The 25,530-nt window shown below is 47.9% G+C and overlaps 1 long non-coding RNA gene across 2 annotated transcripts; it reads right to left on the minus strand.

Annotated features, from left to right (window-relative positions):
* Positions 1-6,223: 6,223 nt before the first annotated feature.
* LOC132649700 (uncharacterized) lies at positions 6,224-24,321 on the minus strand. Of its 2 annotated transcripts, none has more exons than XR_009588195.1 (3): positions 24,088-24,321; positions 23,902-23,988; positions 6,224-6,478 (listed from the first exon to the last, which is right to left on the minus strand). It is a non-coding gene; the product is annotated as an uncharacterized LOC132649700 (long non-coding RNA). The 2 variants fall into 2 exon arrangements; XR_009588196.1 differs by lacking the exon at positions 6,224-6,478 and adding an exon at positions 18,253-19,806.
* Between the last annotated feature and the right edge of the window lie 1,209 nt (positions 24,322-25,530).

Below are 25,530 nucleotides of genomic sequence, written 5' to 3' on the forward strand. Positions count from 1 at the left end.
ACCGGGCAGCCTAAAGTAATAGTTTTGATGCATCATGCTTTGAAGGTCCAGGTAGAGAGTAACGTTAACTTTCATCTTAACACACACACACACACACACACACACACTCTAGGAGATATCTGCTTGAATAATCGGCTTTATTATTTTATGATCACACCTTGTAAACGAGGTGGGAACCTGCAGGAGATGGGGCCAAGACACAGGAACATTTAGCAAGGCTGTCTCACTCTGCATGGCTGGCTTCCTGTTCCTTTAAATAAGCAGCAGCACGAGGCCTGGCTGCAAAAGGCTCAGCACTAACTGGCAGGGAAAGTTCTCTCTGGGGAGACAGTCTGGAGCGAGTTCCTGGAGATGCTGCCATATGGGAGGCTTGTGCTTCCTTCCCTCCTTGCTCTACCAGGTGACAGCAGGCAGAAAAGCTGAGGTATCCACTGAGCTGGGTGGTGTCCACCCAGAGGAGGCTGGCCTGGTGGGCTTGGGTGGCTCAACAGAAGGGAACTCTCACGTGGGCAATGGCCGTGAAACACTTTGTCAAGATGCTCTGGTCGCTTGGACTGTGACTGTTCGGGGAAGTTTTGCTCCTTTTAGGTCTCGGAGTGACTACAAACAGGGGTTACTATCAGGGTTGAAAGCAGGAGTGAGGGTGTGGCACGGATTAGGCATACAAGTAAATGATGGGACTTAGCTCTCCTTTAGCCCATTGCAGCCCTCCCTGCGGGTATTAAAAAATGGGCTGAGCACAATGTAGAGTAGAGGGTGTCCATGGCTGCCCCTGCCCTGGGAGTGCTGTGACCGAGGGAGGCCTGACTTCTGGGCCAATCCACTTACCGCTCAAGTCTCTGTTCACGACCCCAGACCCTGCTGTCATCTCTCTTCCATGCCACCTTGGCTGCAGCTGGATGCTTCCTTCCTCCTTCATGACCCCAAATTATCACTAGCCAAAGGCTTGTTGCATGCAGCAGATGACCAGTGACCTCTTTGGAGGTTGTAATGACCCTGAGGATGTCATCTCCCTGGACAGCCAGAAAGCAACCTAAGAGATGATCTCGGACATCCCAGCCCCAGGCTTTTGGCCATTTTGCTGTTGAGGACTTTCTGGCTGGTTGATTTCCTTCCCGGCCCTCCCAAGGCCATTGAGATACCATGAGGGTGTCAGATGGCACACCATAGAGATGAATTATACCGTGCTATTTTGAGGGAGAGGGGCCACAGTGTCTTTTAAAATTGATTTTTTCCTTATTGTTAGGAGCAGTTTTCCAACAACAAAAACAATCACCAGTGAACTGCAATGAAGCATCCACTTGCAGAGATGGCATGAGAGAGAGAAGGTGAGGAAGACAGGAAGGGATGGAGCAGATAGGAGGTGGGGAGTTCACTGGAGCCAGGGCCTGAGGAGGAGGCTGCATTCAGTGGTTCCCCTCTTCTGCTGTCCCAGGGCCTCAAGCAGTAGCATAGCAAAGCTCGGTCTTAGGAAAGTCCTCCAGCTGGGCAAATGTGCCCCTCTCCTGCACTGACACAGGCTGAGGCTCAGCCGCTTGGCCGAGGCTGGCGGGACTCTGATAACCATGCCAAGGACAACCCCAGCTGGCAGCAGGAAGGAAGCATTCCCAGGAAGGCTCCCAGGGCTGCTGGCTGAGGCCAGGCACCTTGAGGCTTCTTGCTAATGTCAAGTGACTTGCAAACATGAATGTTTTGCGTAGCTGTCTTCATGATTTGGAGATCAATCAAACGCAGAAGAGCTGCAAATCTCTTGGCTAGTCTCTCGCTTAGCCTGTTGGAATAAACCCAGGCCTGTGGGACCAAGACAGCTCTGTGTGTCTTCACACCACATGACATGTCCTCAACAGGCTCCCGTGTTTGAACATGCAGCCTGCAGCTGGTGGCACTGTCTTAGATTGTGGAGCAATCGATGGTTATACAGTGCTGGCATGGAATCCACGACTTTGAACATGGCAGGGCCTGGTCAGTAGAAGTCGCACGCTGGACGTTGCATTGATTCTCTTCTCCTTGCTGTGACAGAACACCTCAGGGAGGGAGGCCCTACCTCCTAGACAGTCCACAGTTTCCTCAAACAGTGTTACCAGAGAGAGAAAAAGGTCTCAAACTCATATGCCTATGAAGGGGGGGGGGGCGCTTCATAGCCAAGCTTTAAGAAAAGCTATACCTGCTTCTAGCTCAGGCTGCTCTTTCTCTTGGTCCATGCTGCCCTCTGCCATGGACAGTTATTTCACTTTGCCTTCCCTTCTGTGGTGTCCCGAAATCCCTCTGAAGCTGTGAGTTTCTCGAAGCCACAGGAAAAGTAGCCAACACAACTGTCCTTGCTACCATGTATCTCTTTGGCTCTTCATCCACTTTTCAGCAGGGACAAAGATGTTTGCTTCCGGAACAGGAAGATCTCTAAGCCGAGTGGGTGGCCATCCTGTCTCAGGTTCCCCATATCCCCCAGGCCTTCTCCTATGACCTCACTACTGTAATAAAGTAGGATTGTTTGCAAATAAAGTTTTTATTTTTAATTTTTTATGAGCTCCATCCAGATCCTCAGAATTAAGAAAGATCTTTAGGCAACAGTCTCTGCCCAAGATTGGAGAGGGACTGGCCACAAGGCCTACTAAGTCGCACAGCATGCTGGGAGCTGGGCCAGATGCAAGGTGGGAGGCCATGGTGACTAGTGATATCAGCAGTTGGGAAGACATGAGGAAAGCAGAGAATAGGCATGGGCTGGCTCAGTTCTCTAAAGGCCGGGTCTCTAGCCCAGGCTGGCCTTAAGCTTCTTACATAGCTGAGGACGACCTTGAATTCCTGACCCTCTACTGGGATGGTGGCAGTGCTGGGATTACAGGTGTGCACACCACACCTGGTTTAGGCAGTGCCGGGATGGAGTCCAGGACTTGGTCCAGGCTAGGCATGCACTCTGCCACACTGAGCTCCTTCCTCCTCGCTTTCTTTTCCACCTTAACCTGTTCTGGGTTATTTACTTCTTAAAGTGTGTGTGTGTGTGTGTGTGTGTGTGTGTGTGTAGAGCTTATGGGCCACAGCAGGTGTGCTCATGACAGGACAGTTATTGGGAGGTGGTTTTCTCCTTCCACCATTCAGGTCATCAGGCTTGGTGGCAAGACTGTCTCAGATTTCTTTTTTTTTTTTTTTTTTTTTTTTTGGTCACCTTGACATAAGCCAGGGTCACCTGGAAAGAGGAAAGCTCAGCTGAGAAAACGCTTCCATCGGGTCCACCTGTAGGCAAGTCTGTTGGGACATTTTCTTGATTAGTAGTTGACTCAGCCTACTGCATGTGTTGCCACCCCTGGGCAGGTGGTCCTGGGTGGTATAAGAAAGCAAGCTAGGGGGCTGGAGAGATGGCTCAGCGACTAAGAGCACTGACTGCTCTTCCAGGGGACCCAGGTTCAATTCCCAGCACCCACATGGTAGCTCACAACTGTCTATGACTCCAAGATCTGACAACCTCACACAGACATATGTGGAAGGTTGGTCTGATGCATGTTACCAGCCCTCAAGATCTGGATACACCTATTCATGTTGGGTAAACCTACCTGACTGGCTAATTAAATGGCCTATACCTGAACAGGGCAGAATGGGGTGGGCGTGGCTAAGGTTCCCGGACTTGAAGAGGACAGAGAGTACAGACAGAAGGGAAGAGAGTAGAAAGGAGGATGCCATGATGGGCTAGGATGGAGAAGAAAGATGTGGGCCAAAAAAAAAAGGACGCCAATAATGGCTTGGAAAGGGCCAAATAAAGAATAAAAGCAAGTACGATGAGATTATGTATGGAAGGCAGACCCAATGAGGAGGATTAAGGTGGATGGCATTGGATGGGGGCTGGGAGATGAATGGCGAGGATATTGAGACAGTGTAAGGAAAATAACTGCCTGGACCAAGGTAAATAAGGCAATTATAAAATCTCACAGGTGTCTATGTCATATTATTTGTGATAAAGAGTTAGATAATCATAGGGCAAATAATAATAAACGTTATATAGCTCAACACTTTTTTATTATTTATTACAACAGACATACATGCAAGTAAAACACCAATGCCCACAAAAGATAGATAGATGGATAGATAGATAGATAGATAGATAGATAGATAGATAGATAGATAGAAGAAAGACTGAGGGTACTATGAGGAGCAAGCCAATAAGCATCACACTTCCACAGCCTCTGCCTCTGTTCTCCCTTAGGTTTCTGACCTGACTTCCTGTAGTGATGAACTGTGACTTGGAAGTTGTAAGATGAAATAAATCCTTTCCTTCCCTCAAGTTGCTTTTGGTCAGTGTTTCACTACATGCGATGTTATTTCTGATTGTCATCTTGACTACATCTGGAATTAACTAAAACTCAAGTGGCTGGGCATCAATGAGAAATTTTTCTTAATTAAAATCGCTTGAAGTGAGAAGACCCACCCTAAATCTTTCCAGGTGGAAAAATCCACTTTAATTCTAGGCCACGCCTTCTGGTGGCAGTCTTAATAAGGGGTGTGGAATGGTGACTCACACCTCTAATCCCAGCCCCTGGGAGGAGACACATGAGGATTTCTATGAGTTTGAGGCCAACCTGATCTACATAGCTAGTTGTAGTCCAGCCAGAGGTACATAGTTAGAGCACATCTTGAAACAAAACAGAACACCTTCCCCAAGAAAAAGAAATAAATAAAAGAAAGCCTAAGACATACTCTGAACAATCTTGTTGGCCATCTTTTTGAGTCAGGGTCTCATATATCCCAAGCTACCTCAAACTCACTAGTAGCTGAGGACAACTTTGAACTCGTGTTCCTCCTACCTCTGCCTCCTGAGTTCTGGGATTACATATGTGCACCACTGTCTTAGTTAGGGTTTCTATTGCTGTGAAGAGACACCATGATCATGGCAACTCTTTTAAAGGGGCTGGCTTACAGTTCAGAGGTTTAGTCCATTATCATCATGGCAGTAAGCATGGCGGCATGCAGGCAGACATGGTGCTAGAGAGTAGCTGAGAGTTCTATCTGGATATGAAGGCAGCAGGAAGAGACAGTCACACTAGGCCTGGCTTGAGCATCTGAGACCTCAAAGCCCACCCCAGTAACACACTTCTTTCAGCAAATAGTGCCACTCCCTATGGACCTATGGGGGACATTTTCATTCAAACCACCACAATCACTATGTCCAATTGCGTAGCTCCATGCCTAGATAGGTCCACTTCTATAGCACCCAGTAGAGCCATTTTATGTCTCTTCTTCCAATACCTGGCTCCCGGGGGCCTCATCAGTCCACAGTGGTCCACAGTGGCATTTGCAACACACCATCTGTAGCCAAGCTTAGTTTAAAGACTGTGTTGTCAAGTACAGCTTGACAACCATATTATGGCATTAGACAAGCCATAATAATGACAGTGTCTACTCCTTCAAAAGTTCTTGCCTGAACTTATGCATATGTTTTCTGCTTCACCCAGGGCTTCCCTTGAGGTAGGGGGAACACACACACACACACACACACACACACACACACACACACCTGTATATATATACACCAGCGAGTAGCAAGGATCTGAGAGCACCTGCTATCCCCTCTTCCAGCTGTTCCACCTCTGCCCCATCTTTCTAACTTCCATTTTCCTCCCTGGCTGTGGGGTGCCACTAGTTCTGGGGTGGTACCTCTGGGCCTGCTTCTGGCCCTACCTCTGTGTTGGTCAAGGAGAACTTACAGATTGGGGAAGGAGGTTCACCTTTTCTTCACTCAAAGAGGGCATCCACTGCTTATCTGCCATGTTGCAATGATCTCTTCCCACAAAATCCAAGTGTTCCTATGTAAGACCAGGTTCTGAGTGAGTTATAATGACCTGGGACTCAGGTAAACTCCAAGTAGAAGCAATCGCTCCCACAGTCTCTTGTGTTTCCTGGTTACCTGAAAGTCTCACCTCACCTGGAGTCTGTATGCAGATGGCAGGGCAGGCTCAAGATAAGGAAACAATGCCCCCACCTTCCCCATCACTCTTTCTCCTTCCATTTTGCCCCCTTGAGGGGATATTCAACATCAAAACTTCGGCAGCAGCAGAAGCAGCAGCAGAAGGAGGAGGAGGAGGAAGAAGAAGAGGAGGAGGAGTAGGAGTGGGAGGAGGAGGAGGAGGAGGAGGAGGAAGAGGAGAAGACCCTGCAAATACACTTAATAGTGGCAAAAACTTAAAAAGCAACAATTAAAAAATGGGATACAGAGCTGGATATGAAGGCAGCAGGAAGAGACAGTCACACTAGGCCTGGCTTGAGCATCTGAGACCTCAAAGCCCACCCCAGTAACACACTTCTTTCAGCAAATAGTGCCACTCCCTATGGACCTATGGGGGACATTTTCATTCAAACCACCACAATCACTATGTCCAATTGCGTAGCTCCATGCCTAGATAGGTCCACTTCTATAGCACCCAGTAGAGCCATTTTATGTCTCTTCTTCCAATACCTGGCTCCTGGGGGCCTCATCAGTCCACAGTGGAATTATCTGTAGAGGAATACAGAATGGCAGAAAAACACTTAAAGAAATGTTCAATGTCCTTAGTCATCAGGGAAATGCAAATCAAAACGACCCTGAGATTTCACCTTACACCCATCAGAATGGCCAAGATCAAAAACTCAAGTGACAACACATGCTGGAGAGGATACAGAGAAAGGGGAACCCTCCTCCACTGCTGGTGGGAATGCAAACTTGAACAACCACTCTGGAAATCAATCTGGCGCTTTCTCAGACAATTAGGAATAGTGCTACCTCAAGATCCAGCCATACCGCTCCTAGGCATATATCCAAAAGAGGCTCAAGTACACAACAAGGACATTTGCTCAACCATGTTTGTAGCAGCTTTATTCGTAATACCAGAACCTGGAAACAACCCAGATGACCCTCAGTGAGGAATGGATACAGAAATTGTGGTACATTTACACAATGAAATACTACTCAGCAATTAAAAACAAGGAAATCATGAAATTTGCAGGCAAATGGTGGGATCTAGAAAAGATCATCCTGAATGAGGTATCCCAGAAGCAGAAAGACACACATGGTATATACTCACTTATAAGTAGATATTAGACATATAATATAGGATAAATATGCTAAAATCTATATACCAAAGAAGCTAAGCAAGAGGGAGGACCCTGGGTAAGATGATCAATCCTCACTCAGAAAGTCAAACAGGACTGACAATGGAAGAGAGAGAAAACAGGAAACAGGACAGGAGCCTACCATAGAGGGCCTCTGAATGACTCTACCCAGCAGTGTATCAAAGCAGATGCTGAGACTCAAGCCAAATTTTGGGCAGAGTGCAGGGATTCTTATGAAAGAAGGGGAGATAGAAAGACCTGGAGGAGATAGGAGCTCCACAAGGAGCCCAATAGAGCCAAAAGAATCTGAGCCCAGGGGTCTTCTCTGAGACTGATACTCCAATTAAGGACCATTCAGGGAAATAACCTAGAACCCCTGCACAGATGTATCCCATGGCAGCTTGTATCCAAGTGGGTACCCTAGTAAGGGGAACAGGGACTGTCTCTGACTCAGTGGCTGGCTCTTTGACCACCCCCCCCCCCGAGAGGGGAGCAGCCTTACCAGGCCACAGAGGAGGACAATGCAGCCAACCTGATGAGACCTGATAAGCTAGGATCAGAGGGAAGGGGAGGAGGACTTCCCCTATCAGTGGACTTGGAGAGGGGCATGGGAGGAGATGGAGGAGAGAGGGTAGGATTGGGAGGGAATGAGGGAGGGGGCTACAGATGTGATACAAAGTGAATAAAATAAATTAATATAAAAAATAAAAATTAAAAAAAAAAAAAGAGTGCCACTGGTCCCCTGGGTCCTCGCACAGAACCACTCTGGTGGAAATTTAACTGAAGTCACATGCTGCTATACCTCACTAGCTGGCACTGTGACACTGGCACCCAGGGCTGCCACACCTGCCCAGGCCTGGGCAGGGCATGAAGCTCTTTTACCAGCTTGCAAGTTTCTGAGAAAGTAGGAATCACGGGAGGAGGTTTGGGCATTAGGTAGGTCAGATAGCATGGTTTTGGATGGAACAGGAGGGAGCTGGTGACCACAGACCGGCTGTAAAATGATAGGTTTCTTTTCTTTGTTTCTCTTGGGAAGAATTTTAAAGCACAGGTTAAACATTATAAAACAGACCTGATGGAAACCAAGCTATTTGGGGTAAGTTTGGCAAAGGCTATGTGGGGAGGTGGCAAAGTAAAGGAAGAATGAGTGTGAATCTTGTCTCCCTAACATAGCTATAAATTCCTTGAGGTCTGAGACTGCAGTTGAAACAAAGGGGGGGGGGAACGGGGGAGTGCGAGAGGGGGTATTAGAGACTCTTTTCCCAAAGGTGGGCACACAGACCAGCCACAGGATGGCGCTTCTTGGATGCATCTCTATTGACATCCTTGCTTCTGAGTCTAGAAAACAGAGGCCTGAGGTTTTAATTTTGCCCATTGTTGTCGCTGTCACTTATCACTGGCTGTTTGAAAGTTTCACCAAAGGTGGATATCATGGGCATTTGATGGATGGCAAAGAACTGAAGGCTAGGAGGTTCTGTTTGGGGCCAACAACCCGGCTGGAAGCCTCTTCAGAGTCAAGGCCCAGCCTATTCATTACAGAGATGGAGGAACGAGGATCCAGATGGACCTTCACTGGGTGTATATCATGTAGACAGCTAAGAGTGGGGTCAGGACTAGAATGCAGGTCTTCTGGCCACTTCTTCCCACCAAGTGCCCAGCTTGTGACCCTTCTTGTCCTTGGAGCATACCTTGGTAAGATGTGATCAGCTCTCTCACCAAATGGCCTGGCCTGGGGAGTTTCCTCTGGGTAAGAAGGAGTCATTCAGTCTGGAACTCCACATCTCCCTATGTGCTGGTCAGTTTTAACTGTCAACCTGACACACCTAGAATCATCTGGAAAGAGAGACTTGACAAAGAACTATCTAGATCAGGCTGGCCTGTGGGGGTGTCTGTGGGGGATGGTCTTGCCTGATTGCTAAGTGCAGGAAGACCTAGGCCGTTGTAGGCCATTTCTTAGGCAGGCGGTCTTGAGTGGTGTGCATCCTCTCGTTGCTCTTGATTGTGGATATGATGTGAAAAGCTGCTAAGTTGCTGCCTCCACTTCCCCTCAATTACAGATTGTGACTTGGACTTGGTGGTGGTTTGAATAGGAGTGGCCCCCATAGGCATATTTGAATGCCTGGTCATTAGGGAGTGGCACTATTTGAGAGGGATTAGGAGGTGTGGCCTTGTTGGAGGACATGAACTAAGAGTGAACTTTGGTGTCTCAACATCCCTGGTCAGTCCTAGTGTCCCTCTCTTCCTACTGCCTTCGGACCAAGATGTGAACTCTCAGCAACTCCAGCACCATGTGTGCCTGCATGCTGCCATGCCCCTGCCATGCCCATGGCCATGCCCCCTGCCATGCTCACTGTCATGTCCACTGCCATGTTCTTTGCCATGCTCACTGCCATGACGACAACAGACTAAAGCTCTGAAACTGTAAGACAGCCCCAGCTGAACGTTTTTCTAATAGGAGTTGCTGGGGTTGAGGTGTCTTTTCACAACAACAGAACAGGACTAAGGCAGAGCTGTAAGCCGAATAAGCCCCCTCACCCCGTCATGCTGTTTTTGCAGGGGTGCTTTATTGCAATGACACAAATGTACCTAGAATACTGCAGAAGGTGCTGTCCTGCTTGGGAGAAGGGGCATGGAATCTGTTTCTGTCACCATCCACGTGGATGACAGCACATCATCTTAGCTTTCCACCCTTTCCTCCTCTAACTCCCCATTTTGGGCTCCTGCCAGTAGAGCCTCAAATGACCTGAGAGGACGTGTTCATATCAGAAGGGACAAAGGCAGACAGAGACTTGTCCCGTGTCTAAACAGGAGCATTCTTCATGCAGCCATAGTTCTCAGAAGGAGTGGTCTGCCCATCTGGGGTAGATCTGAAAATGCTTGGATAGGGTTTTGGTTGTGATAGGTAGGGGTGGAGGTGGCCTCGAGGGGGTACGGCTGGCACATTGCTAACACTATGTGAAGTATCACACAGCCCCCACGTAGACCCACTTAGTGTATACTGTGAGCAGGGCTGTGGCTGAGCAGCCCTGCTTTGCCCTTCTTCAGGATGTGACGTCACTGTCAAACACTCCACTCCCCCCTGCCGTGCTTTCTCACCCAAAGCAGCAGTGTCCTGTCTAACCCCTATGTGTGGCAGAGTGGAGGCTTTAGAAGCTTAGCCGTCCTCTGAGCTGAGCATCCCTGCAAGCAGAATATGCATTTTGAGAAGAGGAGGTTCTTCTGTTCATATATATATATATTTTTGAGCCTGCTGGGTTATTAAAGTTCCCAGACAGTGGCCCAGTGAGGGCAGGCCAGAGACAGCATAATGGAAATCATCTCTGAGATTTTATAGGCATCCTGGTGGGGGGGGCACCATAAGGAGGACCCAGAAGACACATTATTTTTAGGCGGAAATGTCAGGTGACGTTTGGAGGAGATTGGTGTTAGCATTTAGTGCTGGGTTGTGCCCCCAATTCTCTTTCCTGGATTATTTTGTTGCCTGCAAATCTTCTGCAAAAGTCTGTGACACACCTTGCTGTGGGGCAGAGTGACGGGGGAAGGGAACACTTCCAGAATGACAGCTGCTCAGCAAGTACAGAGGGCCAGAGAGAGGCAGTTAGGAGCCAGGCACCATCGCAAGGGACATCTCCTTGATCCCCAAGCATGATAGAGAAGACGACTTTAAATCATTATTTATTGTGCGTACATGTGTGTACATGGACCACAGGGATCATCAGGCGGTGTTGGAGGCTTTGGACCTGGAGTTACAGGCATTTGTGAGGCGCTATATGTAGAAACCGGATCCTCATGGGGGTGCACCACGTGCTCTTAAATGCTGGGCCACCTCTCCAGCCTTGGAAGTGACTTCTTAGGGGTTTGGAGAAAGAATGGGGATGACAGACCAGTGCTGGTGTCACGTGTCTAGGGCCAGCAGATGAACCAGCACAGCTCTGCACTGCCAAGCCTGCTGAACATTTGTCTTCAGTGTTTGTTAACTCTTCTTTCAGCGTGGAGGCTCCTATTTTGAACCGAGCTTATGGGCTCTGAGAATGAAGACTATATTAACCACCACTTTTGCGGCTTAGTGTCACCCTGTGTCTTAGTCACTGTTCTATTGCTGTGGAGAGACAGCACGACCACGGTGACTCTTACACAAGCAAGCATGCGATTGGGGCTGGCTTGCAGTTTCTGAGGTTTCTCGTTACGGCAGTAAGCATGGCGGTGCGCAGGCAGGCATGGTGCTGGAGAAGCAGTAGGGAGTTCTATGTCTGGATCTGCAGGCAGCAGGTGGAAAGAGACACTGGGCTGGGCTTGGGCCTTTGAAACCTCAAAGCCCATTCCTAGTGACCCACCTCCTCCAACAAGGCCACACCTCCTCCAACAAGGCCACACCTCCTCCAACAAGGGCCCGCCTCCTAATCCCTCTCAAGTAGTGTCACTCGCTGGTGACCAAGCATTCAAATATATGAGCCTACCGGGGCCATTTTTATTCAGACCACCACACCCTGCCTGTGATTAAGATCTGGTGTTAGTCACCTTAAGATCTGGTGTTAGTCACCTTCTCTTGATGATGACAAAACTGTGAGACTTATTTGTGCTCTTGGCTTCAGAGAATTCAGACAATAGTTGCTTGATCCAGTTGGCTTGTGCCTACGGCAACATGGTGCATCATGGCAGGAGTGACTGGTACAGGGAGACTTCTCACCTCAGGAAGGAAGCAGTGAGAAGCAAGGAGGAGTCAGGCCCCTGTAGACTGCTCAAGCATACACTCCCAGTGACCCAAGTGCTGTCCGTAGGCCCTACCTCTTATTTTCTCATAGCCCCATCATTCAGAGACCATGCCGTCACCACACAAGCTGGGGGGGGGGGAAACAAGATATGATTGAGATGAGATGAGAATAACCCCTTTCCCTGCCTAATGTTCCCCTATTCACCTTTCTCACCAGCTGCACCCTTGCTGTGGCTGCATATCCTAAGGGGTCAATCCTGCAGGCAGACCTCAGTCCAGGTACCGAAAGCAAGGAGGAAAGTGGCTCCGGGAAAATTAGGAACATTGGTTATGGAGGTAGGAGACGAGTTGCACAAATAAACCTGAGGAAAGGGTAATTTCGGGAAGCCAGGAAGCTGCTCCGGTCGCTGGGCCATAGCCCAAATGCCCACAGTAAAGGCCAGCTGCTGAAGGGCTGGCTGACTATAAGCCATTCTTGTGCCAGAGCTGCTAATGACCACAGTTGCCCGCTATGGCTTGAAAAGCAGCACCATTCTCCCCTCCCTTGTTTTCCATCCCTTCTCCCTCCTTCCCTTTCCCCTGTCCTCCCTTTTCCCCTTTCTCCTTCCATCCCCTTTTTTTCAGTGATCTTCTGTTTCATCTTCTCAAAAAATCCACCTTGATTGAGACAGAGTCTCTTGTTTACCAGCTGTGTTCTCCAGCTTCTGGGCTGTCCCTACCTCCCATCTCTCTGGATGAGCTCTGGGATTATAGACACACGCTACTGAGCCCAGCTTTACATGGCACCTGAAGATTTGAACTCAGGTCCTCATGCTTGAGTAGTAAGCACTTTACCCAGAGAGCTTTCTCCCAGCCCCATTCTTGCTTTCATCAAACAGGATCTCCTGTGGTCCAGGTTGGCTCCCAACTGGCTATGTGCTCAAGGATGTCACCTTGAACACCTGATCCTCCTGAGTGCTGGGATCACTGTGAGGTCTGGTTTCTAGCTTCTACGCCTGTTTTAAATGAGTGGGAGCATCTGCACGCATTTTCCTCTTCTACGTCTGCTCTGGGGATCAGGAAAGTACAGTACTCTCTCCGCAGCTGCTTCATGTTGCTGCAAGGTGGCTGTGCACAGGTGACCTAGCCAGTCCCCTACCCATTGTTCATTTTTTTTTTTACAGTGTTCAGCTGCTATTACAAAATTTGTTCTACAATAGGTATCCATCTTAGCTCATGTAGTTTTTCATGTTTTTACTAGATAACTTTGGAACAAATCCCTTGATCTTTCTGGTTCAAAGGTTAATGCACAGCTAATTTGTGAGACGCTGCTTATTTTCCCACTGGCAATGTGGGAATCCTTGCTCTAACCTTGCCAACAGATGCTCTGCCATTCTTTTGGATTTTTGCCCCATTTGACAGATGAGAAAGAGTATCCCAGGGTCTTAAATTTGTGTGTTTCTGTCATGGGTTGAGGTTCCTGGGAGCAGGGTTTCAGAGATCGAAAGAAAAGAAGGACGTAGGACTGGGTAAGGGCTGGGGGCAAGTTGAGTTGTTACGCCATCTTTGCAGGGGACCTTGCCAAGGCCACCGGGACCTGTGGGGCTGGAAAGGACCTCCAGAGATGCTGAGCTGGGAGACAAGCTCGCTGCTTTCTTTCCAAGGTAATCCATCATCAGATGTGGGCTGCCCTAGAAGGTGTCACCTTCGCTTTTTTTTTCCTGCAAATCCAGGCGGCCGGCAACAGAGGGACATCCTTGGAGGCCTACACAAGGGGTGGCGAGGAGTCACTCATTTCCGAAGGCCAATCTTACCTGTAAGATCTTCATTTATTTCTCTATTTGCTGTCTGTCCATGCATTCGTTCAGCTTAGCCAGCCATCTGGTTCATTGCTCTTGGAGCAAAATTTGCTTTCCCAAAGGTGTGCCTTATATGTGCTTCTGTCTGCACTCTCTGCTTTCGAAGGTCAAGCATCACCTTTTTACGTAGCACCTATTGTGCAATCCTCACCACAAACGGCAGGCTATTGAAGCGGGCAGTGCCCTTTTCTCAGGTCAATGCCCTTTGGTTCCAATTCCACTTTGCTGGATGTCAAGATGGTGGCCATGCTTTAAAATATTTTTACTATGTTTATTTATTTATTTGTGTGTGTGTGTGTGTGTGTGTGTGTGTGTGTGTGTGTGTCTCAGAGGACAGCTTGTGGGTACCGGGAGTTGAGCTAGGGTTGGCAGGCACCTGGAGCTATTTTGCTGGCTTGACGCAATTTCTTTTTACCCGTTATTTGCCTTTTGTACCTTTCAGTTACATTTTCCATTTTATATCCTTTCGTTTTGATAATGTTTTTGTTAATTCTTTGAGAATCACATACACTATATTTTGGTCATATTTTTCCTTTACTTCAACTCCCTCCAGATCCACCCACACACAACCTCAACTTCTCTCTCTTTCTCCTTAAAAAAAACTTTTCTTTTTGCCTTTGTAAATCTCAGTTTTCAGAAATACATGATCTAGAGCACACCACTAGATTTTTGGCCTTTTTACTTTAAACCATCGCAGACATCTTTCTCTTTTGTTAGGAGACTGAATCAGGGTACATTGATTGACATGGTTTATATGGCATATATCTGATTTCAGCTCTGTCTGTCACAGTGGGTGGCCATATATATTGTGATGTACGTATGTGTTTGCATCTATTTGAATGTCAGTGGTGTCAGTTTTGTTCCTTTGGCATTTGTGAAGGTTTACAATTTTGTCATTTAAAAAGAAGATTTGGGGCTAGAGAGATGGCTCAGAGGTTAAGAGCACCAGCTGCTCTTCCAGAGGTCCTGAGTTCAATTCCCAGCAACCACATGGTGGCTCACAACCATCTATAATGAGATCTGGTGCCCTCTTCTGGCGTGCAGCATAAATAAATAAATAAATCTTAAAAAAAATTTTGTTTACTTTTCTGTGTGATTGCTTGTTGCCCGTGGAGGCCATAAGAAGAAACTGGATTTATGGACATTCATGAGCCATCAAGTGGGTGCAGGGAATTGAACCTGGGTCCTGTGCTCTTAACTGCAAGGCCACCTCCCCAGCCCATGTGTTTTATTTCTGTACACAGTACTGCTAAGTTTTGGTTTTGCTCTGTGAGTTCTCCACTCAGCGGTGTTAGACTCAGCAAGTCAGCTCTTCTGTCCCCTCTTCCCTGTGTGCCCCAGAATGGTACCTGAGGCAACATGCAGCCTTCTTCTGCTGCTTTGGTGGACATTCGCAGGCTTAGTTTTATTCATTATTCGACATATGTGTTGCATATTTTGCGTGTGCTCATGCATGCATATACAAGTTTACGTAGGGGTCAGAGGTCAACCTCAAGTTCCTCGGGAGCTTTCCACCTAGTGTCTCTCACTGGACCCGGGCTCAGCAGCCAGGCTAGGCTGACTGGCCAGAGAGCAGCAAGTAACCCCTGTTTCTGGCCTCTGATGTTGGGGTTACCATGCCTGGAATTGAACTCAGGTCCTCATGCTTCAAGGCAAGCATTACCTAAGTGAGCTGTCTCTTGATTCTTTCCATCTTTGTTTAGCCTTGGCCTCCGGTCCAGTCTCCCGCATATTTGTTTGTGGTTTCATGCTGACTGCCTTCCTGGTGATGCCCTCTCAGTGGTGTTTGTCGCCTGAAGTCAGTTTTCTGGTAGGTTCTTCAGGAAGAGCTCACGAGAGGTCTGCAGTGTTCGCAGCTATGGCGGTTGTGGTTTCCATTTTCTCCTGTGAGTGCTCTGGATAATTCTTCCATTGTCTTCTGGCATAATGCCTGGCTGTAGAAGAACTGACTTGTGACCCCATGAGAGAGTTGTGGTCTACGCGACCTGAAGACCAAGGATGTTTTTTTTTTGTTGTTGTGGTGATGGTCCCCTCCCCACACATTTGAAGTCTAGGATGTACTTTCCCGGGCACATGAGCCTCGTGGGTGCTTTTGCTATGAATTGTGCCCTTTGAGGTGCAGTTTTCAGAGGCTCTAGCTCAGAGGTACTTTGGAGCTCCCTTTCTTAGTATTAGTATGCTTAATGGGTGCACGTGCTCCTGTGTGCTCGGGGCTCACTGGTACTCGAACATCCGACCTTCTGCGTCTATTTCTGCCTACTTACCTGCAAACCCTTTCCACTTTCCTCTCTGCCCTTTGACCCCAGATTTTCCCTTTTTTTCCTTTTACTTCACCAAAAATGTCACGTTCCAGGTGTTTATTCCCAGGTGTGCGCCTTCTGATCTGGTCTTTATTTCTAGAACATTGCTTTTCTTTCTACCCTGACCCCTCTTTTCTTTCTTCAGACTGTCCGATCCTGCATCTGTCTTTCCTGGGGAACGTTTCCAGAGCTCCACCTCCTGATCACCGGGACCTGGCTCCCTCTCCTGCTCACCTTTCCCCTAGTTCTCTTCCTTTCCCCACCAGCCCTGAACTCACCCTTCTGGCTTCTTCCTCAGCAGTGTTCTTCCGTGCTGTTTTTCGTTTGTTTGCTTTGGTTTTGCTTTCTGTTCTGTGCAGCTCAGAGGGCGCAGTCTGAGTTCCTTGGGGTTCTCTCATCCTCACCCATGACTTGAGCCTGCAACACCCTCTGTTTTTTGGGGTCGTCATGCCCCTCTTCCTCCCTCCCACAGTCATTTTTGTCATGCTGACTTGTGGCTTTCAGCAGCTGGCTCCTTGAAAGACGTTTTCTGTGATGCTGGCTTTTGTTATTCTAGCTCTCCCTCTGTTTTAAAAAAATCATTTTCAGTTCATGTGTGTGATTATTTGCATGCACGTATATCTGCATCACATGTGGCTGGTGCCTTCAGAGACCAGAAGAGGTCGGATTCCCTGGACCTGGAGTTATAGATGGCTGTAATTCTCCGCATGAGTGCTGGGAACGAAACCTGGCATCTCTGTAAGAGCAGTGAGTCCTCGTAACCATCTCTTCACCACCCCTGCCCTGTGTTCTGTTCTTCAAATATCCATTCATTTAATTAATCAGTCAACCAACCAATCAATCAATTATCGTATGGGTATTTTGCCTGCATGTATGTCTATTCATTATGCCTGCTGAAGCTAGGAAAAGGTGTTATGTCTCTAGAGACTGGAGTTACAGATGGTTGTGAGCGGCCTTGTGGGTGCTGGAATTAAACCCAGGTCTTCCGGAAGAGCAGCGAATGCTCTTAGCCGCTCTCTCTGCAGCACCGTTGTTTCTCTTGCTGTGTGCACAGACTGTGTGTGGCTGAGCCTGTGCTGGAGAGTACGTGTGAAGTCAGAGAACAACTCTGCGGAATTGGCTATCTCTTTCCGCCTTGGTGCAGGTTCTGGGGCTCGAACTCAGGTTGCCAGGCGTGCGCTGCAAGTACCTTTACCTGTTGAGTCATCCTGATAGCCCAACGACTCACTCTTGAGAGAACCCCTTAATCCTTTCAGAGGGCATTCCCCAAACTGACAGAAGGACTTCCCACAAGGTCCTACTCCTTACAGGGCCCACCACCCTTTACACTCCCATACTGAGGACTGAGTCCCCAATACGCGAGCCACGCAAGTGCGCATGGGTTACCCTTTCCTCCCCAGCAGCTGTTAGTTTTGCCCTTTTGACTCAGTCATGCAGGTGAGACGGCAGCTTTCTGTGGTTCAGCTTGCGTTTCCTGCATAACCAGGGACGCCGCACACTCGTCATGCACCTCTCTCCTTTTGTACGTTTTATTTGGAGAAAAGTCTATTCTAATTATTTACCCCCCTCTAAATGAGGTCACGCTCTCCTTTCTATTGAGTATTTTCAGTTCTTTGTGAACGCTCAGTCTCTTGTCAGCAAACAATCTGGAGATAGTTTTCAGGTTGTGCCTTCACCCTGGTTATTATTATTATTATTTTTGCAGTGCAGAAACTTTGAGGTTTTCTTTTTCTTTTTTTTTTTTTTATCTTTCCATGTGTCTACTTCCACCTTTGTTGTCTGTGCTTCTGGGGTCTTATGAAAAAGGTCTTTCCCTACCCCAATGTCTTGAAGGATTTATCCTGTTGTTTCTAACAGCGTCATGGGTTGGCACCTTACACTTGGGGCTTTGGTCCAAGTTGGATTGATTTTCATGCATGGTGAGAGGTAGGATCAAGGAACAGCAGCGGATTTAAGCGCAATATCAGGCAAGAGGCAAGTGCCTCATTAGGTGCCAGGAACATGCTGATTAGCACTTTTATCAGTTCTGGGCTCTTCCTGAAGTCTGACTATGTTCTTGGACTAATTGGTCCTTTCCACTGATCTTCTGGGCCTTGCCCCAGGCTGGGAGCTAAACTGGGTCCAGAGGGAGCTCGGCTCTTTGGCTTCCTGTAGGAAGTTCCATATGCCTGAGGAGCTGTCAGGGCGAAGCCACTATCTCTGCACCGGGCGGCGTGGGGAAGAGGGTTATTCTGCATGCCTCGTTATGACACCTGAATCCTATAAATGAGTTTCTTTCTGAAAGTCTAAAACCCTCAGGAAGGTTGAAGAAGAAACAGGGAGTCAGAATGCGTGCCAAGAGCTATAAATGTCCTCCGTCCTCTGCCCATGGGCATTCACTTGGCAGCTCAAAGCGAGTCAGTCACAGCCTCCAGTCCAGGTGGGCGCACTGGTTATTTAATTAATTGCATGTACATAGTTCAAGGTCCTAGCTCTTGTGTTTTTTTGCTTCCTGCCAAGTTCTCCATAGTCTAGAAATATCCCAGGAAACTTTTCTGACTTATAAATAGAATCATTATAATCTCACCTCCCTTGTTCTGTTGCCAAACCTTCTCATTGGTCTATTTGAACAACAATAACAACAACTGTCAAAAGCTGCAAAAGCCATTCCAATGTACTGTTTGTGGGCGGTGCTTTGTGTGTTTTTGAGATTCAGCCAGGTGGGCCTGGGGAAGTCTGATACCAGCTCTTTATCCTCCAGCTTCCGCATCTGGAGCGGGTGAGATTACAGGTCTGTGTGCCTCTACCACTGCCCTGCAGGAAGGGCTGGGCAGACCCAGGCCCTTGGCATGCCAGCTCAGCTCTCTCCCCAGTGGGCTACATTGCCAGCTGCTTTATATGCTGAGATCACTTTATTCACAGCAAACGCTCCTAGCTCTCACGAGCCTGGACCTGATTGATAGGCTCTTCACCCTTATGCGTCATTGTTGAAGATTCAGAGTAACATTCCATTCATCTCCCACTAACCTCATACCAAATTTCCGCCACGGTAGACCAAGCTTCAGTTTTGTTATCAAACTGCCCCTCAACTTCAGACTGTGGGCTAGCAATGCAGGAATAGACTGGTTTCTTCCCACTTCCTTCCTTTTCCCTTTCCCTCTCTTTCCTTTCCTCTCTTCCTCCTTTCTCCTCTTTTTTTTTTGGGGGGGGAGGGGACACGTCTTGCTATATAACCCAGGCTGGTCTAGAGCTTTTGTTTTTCTTCTTCCGGTTTCCTGATGCTAGGATTACAGGTCTGTATACTTGCCTCCCAGATCCCACTTCCAGGTCTCATCTTGACTCCCTTTTTCACTAATTTACATCTTTCAGGGTTCACGTGAAGACGCCTTCTGATTACCTGTGCACCTTCCTTGCGTTTCTGTTTCTGTCCATGTTTTCTTTTCCTGTGTCCTTCTCCTCCCCACTGTGACACTGGCCTCCTCTTTAATTGGCCTCCTCCCTTCCTCTGGCACACAGCTCTGTCTAGTCCATTTCTTTTCTATCCCTTTCTCTAGCAAAATTTCAGGCAGACCTAACTTGCTGACAATAGGAACAACTATAGGGATTGAAATCAGAAAAGGAATCCAAGATGAAGTTAGCGCTTAGAAACTTGGCTTCGAAATCGGAAGCTTCTGCCTCCCAGAACTACACCCAAGAACTGGCACAGCAAAGGAACTGACAAGAGATCGCTTCAAAAATCCAGCAAGCAGATTCCGGGATCATCCATGTAATCGGCAAGCCAGGATCAGGATGCCTTGATCACACCTGTGCTCCTCAGACAGGGAAGAGGTGCCTCCGCAGTGGGGAGCAGATGACTTTCACGCTGCTGTCTCCTTCTCTGCATGGCTAGGCTGCAAGTGAGCTTTGCCTGGAAGAAGATACAGCTTGTAGTAAGGATGAACGGCAGTTCACGGGCAATGGAACAGATATGGTCAGGGACTTAGAGAGCTGGGAAAGATACAAATGTGATTGGTGAGAGCCTGGCATGCGGAAGGGGATGTGGTAAGGCCCTGAACGTGTTAGGATTTTGTGGACTAGGAGCGCACTCAGGTCAGAAGAGGTTCTCAGTCATCAGGTAGACATCATCAATGCAAAAACTCAGCTCTCAGCTCAAAGGCAGTAAGAGATAGTTTATTCTAGGACTAAAATATGGGTGACACAACCCAGAAAAACACGGCTTCAGGATACCCCTCTTCTGTGTTTTCTAACAAGAAAGCAGCTTCATGAGTTTCAGAGTAACAGAACAAAGAAAGTTACAGATCAGGGTTTTTGTTTGTTTGTTTGTCTTTTGGTTTTTTGAGTCAGGGTTTCTCTGTGCAGTCTTGGCTGTCCTGGAACTCACTCCATAGACCAGGCTGGCCTGGAACTCAGAGATCTGCCTGCCTCTGCCGCCTGAGTGCTGGGATTAAAGGCCACCACTGCTCAGCCGAATCAGGGCATTTTTAAAGTACTTGGGTGAAAACAGCAGAGAGACAGGTTAAATCAAGATGGGGGGAATTTCAGCTGAAGGCCTAAGATGTTATCGGAAACTGTTCTCAGCCCTTCTATGGGTGGAGGATAGGATTTGGTTATGTTAATACATTCCAAAAGTTTGTATCTGCTTACCAGAATGTTAGGTCTGACAACATTAGTAGGCTAGAGATTGCTAGGGATGATGGAGATAAATTTGTAATTAGGCTCAAAACCACGACCTTCTAACCCTCCACAGTCTTTGACCTTTCAGTCAGCCAGCCTCTGGAGAGGAGCCTTCTCTTTGGGAATTGTTAATAACAACACCATTACCCATTCTGTGGATAATGTTCAGACATATTGCCCCCATCCTATAAGCCATGAAGTGATCTCTCAGGGATGAAGACTATGTGTCGGTGTGGGGGCACGGGCTTGCCTTTACCATGGTGGTTCTGTAGCCTGCTATCCGTTCAGAGTCCGACAACAGGAGACCAGCGGCTGGCTCTTCCTGGAGTGCTGTGGTAGTCTGAAGGAGAATGACCCCATAAGCTCATGTATTTGGATGTTTGCTCCCCAGCTGGTGGAAGTGTTTGGGAAGGATTAGGAGGTGTGGTCTTGTTGGAGGAGCTGCGTCGTCGGGGATGAGCTGAGGTTTCAAGAGCCCACACAACGCCCAGCTAGCTCTCCTTGTCTGGTGGTGCCTAAAGATGTGAGCTCTCAGCTACTGCTGCGGCACCATGCCTGCCTGCCTGCTGTCATGCCCCCCACCATGATGGTTATGGACCTACCCTCTGAAACCGTAAGCCCCAAATAAACTATTTCTTCTATAAATGGCCTTGGTCATGGTGCCTCTTTACAACAACAGAAAAATAATGAAGACAAGTTGCCTTTTAATCAGAGCACAGGCATCAATTCATTATCCACAGAGGGTTCCCCAACATTCATGGACTTCTTACTGTCTTATTCACCCCAAATTACTTCTAATGGAAGAAGTAACTTTTACATAAAAGCCTGGGACAAAGGCTAATACTCAGGATTTTGCGCTCTGCCAATGTGTGTCACCACTCTGAAGGGGCTGTCTGGAGAGAGTGGTGCATGGGCCGCTTGCTACTTTTATTCCGAGCTTGCTTCCACTCTTTCAACCCTCTGTTCCTCTTGCTCCTACAGTCTTCCTTTTCCAGTATGTTCCATGAAGTACTGTCCTACTTAACCGTCAGCTATTCTCCTCTATCTGCTTCCTCATGTTAACCGAAGCTTTGCTGTCAAGGCTTCATACATTTCAAGTTGTAGGAACCCAGGTCAACCTAGCATGTGCTAACATGCAATCCGTTGGCTGTTAAAAAACAGAAGAGCCTCGGGCCTCCCTGGCTTGAGGTCTGCTGGAGTTGGATGCTCAGCCGCTGCCCTGGGGACTCTCTGCAGCTGCGGCTCTGCTGCTCCCTGCGCTGGCCCTCTCCTTTGGCAACATCTCTCTGTGGCTTTAAGAAAGTGATGGCAGCTCAGGACTCACAGTCCTTACAGGATGGGATCTCATCAGAGCAGCCTCATCACTCTCAAGCTGAAAGACTCAAATCAGCATCCAGTGGGGTCCCGTGTGCTACCCGGGCCATGTGACTATCCTTACGTTAACCTGGGAAAATCTGGTGACCTCTCATGGGTCATGTGATTGACTCACTGGGAGTTGTGAAGGGGCCCTTTAGACAGGACATTGTAGATGGGTGCTGCCAGGCTCCAGTCTCGACTTTGTTCTTCCCTTACCCTGCATCTCGACTCCAGCTGCTCATGCTCCGTTTCTTACTGCTGAACGTGCCTGTCTCTAAGAACTTGAATTTACCCATACAACCAGCACCCTGGTCCAGAAATAGGACTTGCCTCTCTTCTAGAAGCTCTATGTGAGATGCTTTCTGATGACGCTCGGCATGTGAAAGGCAAAACAAAGAAGTGTTGAGAAAGCAACGGAGGAAACCACGAGCATGAACCCTGCAGGAAAAGACTAACACAGCCAACTACATTAAGATGACATATATTTGCTTATCAAGGACTCCTTTAGGAAATACTGAAAAAACCAAGCCAAAAAAAACCCCAAACCTCCAACAGTTGCAGGGGAATGTCAAAAGGTTGCAGGATCTCATTGGAAAGAGCTCTCGGTGGCTAAAGCAGGGACAATTTGAAAAACGGAGATAAACAATGATAGCACTGGATTATGAACTAAGGCATAAAATAAACAGACATGGATGCGAATGGATAAATGACTAAATACATAAATGCGATGGAGAGGAGGGATTCAGACAGCAGCTCTTCCAGGCTCATCCTGTAAGTCCGGCTTAGAGTTAGGGACTTGCTTCCAAGGAAGAGAAGCACTGACATTCTAAGGGAGAAACCTAAAAGCTTCCACCTCTGCTGAGATGTCCAAGTTAGTCTTCTCTGTGGATAGGCATGCTGAAGGCATATACCTCCGGGACCAAGCAAGGACCAGGACACATTACAGCAGGGTACTTCCCAAAACACACACACACAGAGAGAGAGAGAGAGAGAGAGAGAGAGAGAGAGAGAGAGAGAGAGAGAGACTATCTTCTGTGACTCAGAACTCTTGTTCAGTATGAGTTTTTATATGTATAGGAAAGAACATGAGGGCAAAAAATCACGAGGAAGACGAGATTTAAAAATTGTCACAAGCTAGAGGACGTGATTAAATGAGCTGTGATGTCCTGGGGTGACTCAGAAGAACATTAGTAGAAAATTGACAAAATTCAAATCGTGTATACTTAATTGTATTGTGCCAGTGTTGATTTCTTTATCTGGATGGATGCACCATGGTAATTTATGATGTGGACACAGGAGAAGATGTATAAAAGGCAGAGAGAGAGAGAGAGAGAGAGAGAGAGAGAGAGAAAGAGAGAGCTCTGTAACATCTTTAGTATTTCTCTTCAAATCTAAAATTTTCCAAAACAAAAAAAGATATATATTTTAAAAAAATACATATTTGAAAGACTGAAAAGCTAAACCACGGTTGAAGGTGTCTGGAATGCAGCCTGAAACAGAGTGTTCAGAGTCTTTACAACCTGATAGGCTGTGTTCAAAGACAGCAGAAAGCAGATGAAAAAGCCACAGCAGGGGGAGGAGGAAACCAGGTGTGGTGGATCCCATCTGTAATCCTAGCACTTAGAAGGCTGAGTGTGGGGTTGGACCAGCTTGGGCCACACCGTGAGACCCTGTCTTAAAACAAGGACAGACGGAAGAGCTGGGCAAAGGCCTGTCCGATGCCTGACACCGTGAAACACGCCTTTGATGCTGCAGAGAAGGCAGGCAAGTGACCTCATCCACGCCCGCCTGCCACCAGGTTTCCTCACAGCCCAGTGGGGCCCGTCAGGGCTCTCTTGCCTCCCCCCTCACCTTCCTCTTGTCTGCTCCTCCCACTGCTTGTTCTCCCTCGGAGCCTCTGCCTCTAGCCAGCCCTGCTCCCCACTGCTCATCCCAGGGCTGTCCTCATTTCTATAATAATTTTAGTTTTTACCTGACTCCTTCCTGCATCCTGTCGTCTCACTTTTCATACCCTCCTGTTTTCTCGCCGTCTCTTGCTTGAGCTGTTGCTTCATTAATTCTGAAAAAAAAAAAAAAAAAAAAAAAAAAAGTTGTGGTGAAATATTTGGATACAATTTTCTTCCACTCATCACCAACACCCCTCTAGACAGGGTCTCACCATGTAGTCCAGGTTGACCTTGAACCCAGGATCCTACTGCTTCCACCTTTCAAACGCTGGCATTACCTGTGTGGGCTACCATCCCAGCTAAATGGCTACTTTATTTCGTTTATAATCTGGTGCAATTATTACTTAGTTGCTTAAATTGTTATGGGTTCAGCCACTAAGATCCCTTTCTGACTAGACCCTGTGACACTAGCCCATGCTGCCGCTGGGATGAGCGTTTCACCACCATTCTTTCTCTCATTTTTATGACGCAGCATTTCACATCATGTTACATAAATCTCAGTATTACCCTTCTTTGGAGCCGATAGATTTTCTTGGCTCCCGCTTCACGGGCCTATGAGAACTGGGGATCAGGGCTGTTCCAGTGCAGACGGAGGGACTTGGGGCTGCTCTTCTCTGGCTCATCCCCTCCATCACTGACGCATGTGTATGCTCGTATCTTTCCAGCTACCTCCTGAAATTGGGAGTGAAATTATACGCTGAGTTTTTGAGGCCCTGAAGCCACAGAGATTTTGACAAAGGTCCCCTAAAGGCCTGTGTATTAAAAGCTTGGTCTCCAAAGCTGTGCCATTGAGAGGAGGGGCCAGGAGGGGCCGGGGGAGGGGGGAATCTGTTGGTCATGGTGGTTGTGTCTGCAGAGGGAATAATGAAATCCTAGCACCTTCCTTCTCCTCTCAATTTAATTTTTTAAAAAATGACATTATTTCATGCACATGTGTTCACTCCATGGCACACCCATGGCTGAATGGCCTCTGGGAGTTGCTTCTCTGCCTCCACCAGGCGAGTCCTGGGACTGTGCTCAGGCACTCAGGCTTGGCAGCAAGCGCCTTTACTTGCTGAGCCATCTTCCTTTCGCTTTGGCTTCCCGTCCATGAGGTGACTATTTGGCTTTGTCCCTTGCTCCAGCTGTGATGTGTCAACACAGGCTCTAAGCAACAGGGCTAATCACCCTGAACGGAAACCTTCAAGACCGTGAGTCCAAAACCAACCTCTTTGCTCTGTGACTTGGTTATTTCATGGAAACGCAGCCGGCACACTAGCTCAACTTATCCTGGTGGGCCACGGCCTTGGACTTCTGTTCTGTGGGAAAGCAAGAGGCTCAAAGGCACTCGGGGCCGAGGGTTGGATACGTGATGATCTCCAAGCCACAGACTCTCTCAGCTCTACGAGGCCATGGAGCTGAGCGACGTGATAGGCCTCTGGGTACCACTTGACTGGGAAGACTGGAGACTGGACAAGAGGACTTTGAGCACATAAGCAAATTCTGAGTTGAGTTCTCCAGGCTGGGCAAAGGGGAAGATCAGTAAGTAGAACCAGCTAGGTCCATCCCTTGGAGAAAGAGACCGATATAGAATGGTGTGAACACCTGCTTTGCAGATGGACAGGTCTGTACTACATCTGACCTCTGATGAGTGGGCTGTGTGACCTTGCATGCTT

Source organism: Meriones unguiculatus, chromosome 21, assembly GCF_030254825.1.
Source record: "Meriones unguiculatus strain TT.TT164.6M chromosome 21, Bangor_MerUng_6.1, whole genome shotgun sequence".
Lineage (NCBI taxonomy): Eukaryota > Metazoa > Chordata > Mammalia > Rodentia > Muridae > Meriones > Meriones unguiculatus.